This window comes from Azolla caroliniana, unplaced genomic scaffold, assembly GCF_043228905.1.
Source record: "Azolla caroliniana isolate FFs.n. ecotype wild unplaced genomic scaffold, voAzoCaro1.0.p SCAF_11, whole genome shotgun sequence".
NCBI classification, from domain to species: Eukaryota; Viridiplantae; Streptophyta; class Polypodiopsida; order Salviniales; family Salviniaceae; genus Azolla; species Azolla caroliniana.
The window spans coordinates 4,742,513-4,748,569 of record NW_028230446.1 but is presented as its reverse complement, the minus strand read 5'-3'; positions in this window follow the sequence as shown (position 1 = coordinate 4,748,569).

The following is a 6,057-nucleotide window of genomic DNA, read 5'->3' as shown; positions in this document are numbered from 1 at the left end:
ATCCTTACGACAAGCGTTACCTCAGGATGAGGAACGCCAATTTCGTCAAGCAATCTAGTGCACGATTTGCTTGAACTCGGGTCATTCCGCGGTGGAGTGCAATATGCGAATCCACTGCCCAATCTGCCACTCGAAGGTTCACACATTCGACCAATGCGAGTACAATATGTTAAACAGAGCCACTCCCGCAGTCCGCAGCATGGACACACAGCTTCAACCGCACCGGGCTGAACAAAGGAGGCAAGAAGACTGACCCCGGTATAAGGATTGCAACCCGTGGGAGGACCAGTACAACCGGAATCGCCGGAATCACAACGATTCCGAGGAGGACGACCCAGAGGATGAGGATTATCGTGGACATCCGAGTTACGCCAAAGGGGGTTGGTGCTACGAACATCAACGCCCGACAAACAAACAGGGCGGCTTCAATGGATATCGGGGTAAGCCTCGGCAATATAGGGATCACCGGCGTTACAACGAAAGCTCGGGGGATGAGCAGCACTAGGAACAACGACGGGACCAACATCAGCCACCGCGTACATTCCGACAAACGAGGCCGAACCACGAAGAGCAAGTAGCACCTGGAGAGCGGCACACACCACCTGGGGCCGAGAAGGGAGAATCAAGCATCCATTGTTTTATTTGTCAACAACCCGGACATTATGCCACGCAATGCCCAACACGCAAGGGAAAGGGGCCCGCCGTCAATACGATTACGGCGGAGGTGCAACAAGTCACGACACGCCAACAAACAAAAACGGCGGATTGGGCTACGCAGGACGAGGTACGACGACAAGCCCAAGCCTGGGTGGAAAAAGCAAACGCGACCAATACAGAACGTAGCGGCAGGAGTCTGCGAACACAATGGAGCGAACAGAGAACGAAAGACCGGGGCCGGACCCCATTTGGTAGGCGCTAGCAGGCTGTGAAATCACGTTAACCATGGAAAAACTGCTACAGCTAGTTCCACGTTTCCGCCAGACCATGGAAGCATAGGTGGCGGGCATAACCGGGGCAAGCGTTGCCACAAACCTGACAGACATCAGCGATGGACCACCGGTGGTGGATCAACACAACCCGCCTATTATAGTAATATTGCACGGGCAAGAAGTTCCTGGATGCGTAATCGACGACGGCTCAAGCATCAATGTATTTAGCGTGAAAACTTGCGAACAGTTAGGCATTTCCGAATGGGAGGCGTGTCCATTCTGGCTCCGCATGGCAGATACCCGCTCAGTGCAACCGTTGGGGTTAATTCACAAAATAGGCATCATCGTGGGCGGACACCGCTTCAACATATCGGCAGTCGTCCTCACTTTGGACGCCCCAGGAGCGTACCCAGTGCTTTTGGGCAGACCATGGCTTCGGACAACAAATATCAAGCAGAGCTAGCAACACGAGTGTATCAGTTTCCGGTATGGACACACCAAGGTTCGCGTACCTACGGAAGGCAGCACGCCACAACCTAAGGGTATAACACCGTTATACGCGGAGGACATAAATATGCTGGCTGGGGTGGAGGATGCCGAATTGGAGGCGTACCTTGACGAACACCGTCGGATTATTCCGCTATTCGAAATAGATGTCATCGCAATTGCGGCAGAATATACCACGGCCACTGTTCCGCACAACGAGCCGTACGAACCAAACCCAGAGTACATATTGGAACTCAGCAGAGCACGGACGGCATTCAAAAGGGAAATGGAGATTTCACGACGAGTCACCACTTCTGCTCTCGAAGAAGTAAATGTGGGTACGGAATCGGAGCCCCGGTTCCTGTCCATCATAAAGGAATTAAGGCCAGACCAGAGAATCACAATGATCGCACTACTCACGGAATATAAAGATGTGTTCGCTTGGGCTCACGAGGACATGAAGGGGTTAGATCCCAAGTTCTATCAGCATAAGATCAATTTAGCAACTGACACGAAACCCGTCCAACAGCGCCGCTACCGCATGAACCCCAATTATGCGACCCGCGTGAAAGAAGAAATTGACAAGCTCCTAAGGGTGGGGTTCATATGACCAGTTAAACAAGAAACATGGCTAAGCCCGATAGTGGTCGTCCCAAAGAAAAACAGCAAAATACGGGTATGCGTAGATTACCGAAAATTAAACGCCGTAACCATTACGGACGCATTTCCCTTACCCTTCACCGATAGTGTGCTGGACGCCGTCGCAGGCCATGAGATGTACAACTTCTTAGATGGCTTCAGTGGCTATAACCAAATACGCATGCACCCCGAGGACCAGGAGAAGACGACGTTTGTCACGGACTGGGGAGTATATCTGGCGATCGTCATGATGTTCGGGCTAAAGACAACGCCGGCAACATTTCAACGAACGATTCTGAAGATCTTTGGGGAATACATTCCGGCGTTCATGCAAGTCTTTCTAGAGGATTTTGCGGTATATGGGCAAACAAAAGACCATTTTACGCACTTACGTCTGTGCCTGGAACGTTGCCGCACCGCACGCTTAAGCCTGAATCACGCGAAATGTGCCTTCGGCGTGACCAGCGAGACTCTCCTAGGCCACATAGTCAGCAAAGAGGGAATAGCGGTCGACCCAAACAAGATCTCCGCGATTACGCAAGCTAAAACTCCGACAAACACCAAATCGCTTAGCCGATTTTTGGGACAAATACGATCAGCCCGCGGAGGACGCAAGGATGCCACACCAGCCCGTAGTACCGCTAGACCCTTTCCAAAAGTGGGGATTGGATTTTGTAGGGCCCTTCACACCGGTAGCGGACCGTACGGGCAATAAATACATATTGGTAGCCACGGATTACTGCACCAAATGGGTAGAAGCAAAGGCGCTACATGAAAATACGGCGGTCATCACAGCCAAATTTCTTTACGAGCACATCTAGTGCCGGTTCGGCTGTCCGATTGAGCTCATTAGTGACCAGGGGAGCCACTTCCTCAATATGGTGGTTCGGGAACTAACACAACATTACACGGTAGTCCACAAGAAGAGCACGCCATATTACCCGCAGGTGAATGGATTAGCAGAATCCACGAACAAAACATTACAGAACATTTTGAAGAAAACCGTCAATGAAAATAGAACGGACTGGGATACCAAACTCTAGAGTGCATTATGGGCGTACAGAACTAGTTACAAAACAAACATACAATCAAGACCGTTTCGACTAGCGTTTGGACTAGAGGCTGTGATGCTGGTCGAATTTCGGGTACCTAGTTTGCGCATTCAGGTACAGAACCGATTATCAGAAGCCAAGTTGGAGGAGGAACGACTCTACCAACTCCTCGAACTAGGGGAAAAACGCGTCCACAGCATGGCTGTGTTGGAACAGGAACAACGACGGCGTAAAGCATTTGTAGATCGACATCGGAGCGCAAGGGAAAAGGAGTTCGCCGTGGGCCGAGCGGTGCTAGTTTTTCAAACGCGCATGGGCCATATGCTGGGGAAGTTACGTTTCTGCTGGACCGGCCCATACTGGATAATTGGAGTGGAACAGGGCACGTTCCAACTAGGAACACTGGCTGGAGAAATAGTACGGCAAAAAGTGAATGGGTTTTGGCTCAAACCTTACCTGGGCCCTACACCACCTAACCCATTCACCGCCGAACGGGACAAAGCTGGAGAACCTGCAGCGTAAAATGGACAGTCCCATTTGTACTATAATGTAAAAATAGGTTGTAAATAACCGTTACGAAAAAAAAAGAAAAAAAGAAAAAAAAGAAAGAGAAGATAGCGACTATTAAAACGACTAAAGGCATGCACAAACTCCTAGTTCAAGAACACGCGGCACCACGATGGCTCACCGCCCAATGAACCCTAAGCCACAAAAAGAAGGAAATAGAAGATTTTCTGTACAAAGCAGAAACCCATCTTCTAGCTATCAACGCTCCCATCGCTCGTCCTCCTCACCTTCTTCCCCATCCTATCTCAGAGCTCCAACCCACCACAACCTCCCGTCTCCTCCCCACGAACCTACTCTGGTGATGCCGATCTTCATCTCTACTGCTCTATGCCGATGGCTCGTAGAGAAACGCCTGGATGGCTACATCCGGGTCATAGAAGCACCTCCGCACCCGGACGCCATGAACATCGTCAGGAAGCTTAACATCAACACGGTCACCAACTCTTCCTTTCGGAAGAAGTTGGACCTATCCTCACTAGGCGAAAGACATTTCGAAATACCTCCTGCAGAGGTATTTTGGACCATATTCAGCCTCCGCCAAGGCCTATAGAACAAAACAGATTCCAGATCCCTTCTTCCGTGAAGTTGCCAAGTTCCTATTGGAAGTCGGTTGCGTCCATGTCAACACATATGGGATGCCTAAGCAGAAGGCGAGCATCATTATCGACACCTTTGAAGGGCGTGCAATCGACTGGGGGGTCATCACAGGGCCAACGTTAAGGGAAGGCTTGCATGCGTACCAAGTAGGCAAAAAGCTCAGGCCAATCATCCAACAATACCTTACGGTACTATTTCCACCCCCAGGCTTGCCAACACCGCAGCCCAGCCAACCCATGGCCCCGCCCCGATCCGCGAAAAGCAGGTTAGCGGAGTTATCGGCCCCAGAGTGGGATGAGGAACCCCAATCGGCCTAGCTAGACCCAAGGACAACACCTCCTACCAACCAGCCCGACACACGGGCAACGCAGGAGGAACAGCTGAGACACTCCATGGAAGCAGCCCCAGAACCAGACACCGAAACACGGCGGGAAAGCCCCAGACCAAAACGGCGCAGATTGGATAGGAAAGATGGGCGGGGGTTGGTAAAAAACGCCCCCACGGCACTGGAAGCACTGACCGAAGGCGAAGGCTCCGCAACAGCAGAACCAAATACCACCTTCAAAATCATCCAGGAGCCACGACTGATTATTACGACTCAGTCCCAACGAGGGAAAGTCGTATTGACGGCGGAAAGCGAGTTTTGGCATATCCGGATATCCCGGATACAACCCACGAATTCAACGCCCTCTTGCAGTTCGGTACTTCTTTTGAGCTCATGGAGTTCTTGGCAACACAATAGGTCAAAGCCGCCCAACGAATGGCAGAGGAGCATGCGGAACGTCAGATGATCGAGCGCGCCCTAACACAAACAACAAAGAGCGACGATGAGGACCGGCTAGCCAGGGTCGGTAGACAGAGGAACGCCGGGGTATGGCGAGTAGGGATGGAGATACCACCCTTAAACCCGGCCCTAGGCGAAGTCCATTGGGAACTGGCAAAGGTCAGCACGGGCGCCAAGGAGATGGCCATAAAAAATAAGAATGTCTGGAAGAAGGTTAAACTGACTGAAGCCAAACTACAAAAAGCCAACGCACGCATCGCAGAGTTGGAAGCTCACGTGACTACGGCACAACACGCAACCCCGCCACCGAACCACGTCATCGAGGCTCTAAAAGAAGAAATCGAGGCTCAGACCGCCATCGCCTCAAAAGCAAAAAGGGTCGTGCAGCTAGCGGAATCCGAAATTGACCATCTTCTAGCAGAACTACGCCGATCCTCCGACAGAGAAAAGGAGATAAGGGCTAACGGACGGAAGGCCGTAAAAAATCTTGAAGAGAAACTAGCTACGGAGGTAGCTCAGCACATCCGGACAAAGGACGACAACGCACAATTACGAGAGGACATGAAGAGATCGGAGGCGGCAATCGCAGGACTTCGGACCTTATTAGAAAAAAAGAAGGTATGGTTCGATGAGTAGTTGGTGATCGAACAAGACAGAAGACATCAGCTCGAAATCCGCCTAAACAATGAGATGGGGAGATTAGAAGAACAACATGCAAAGGAATCCCAACTGTGGGCGGGCTTGAAGGCCACGTATGAGGAAGCGGCAACTGTTAAACAACAGGAGATCACAAATCTCCAGAAGTCAATGGAAGACGCACGCAACCGCTACGAGGCCATCACGGATAATGTGCGCATCCTTCTCCAAACAAACCGGGAAAGGTTCACAGCGCAATTGAAAACGACGCTAGACAAAGGATGGATGGCGTGGGCAACCCAAGCAGCGGAATTGCACACGTATCGTGCGGACTAGACGGCCGAGGTTTTTATAAACTAAATGAGGA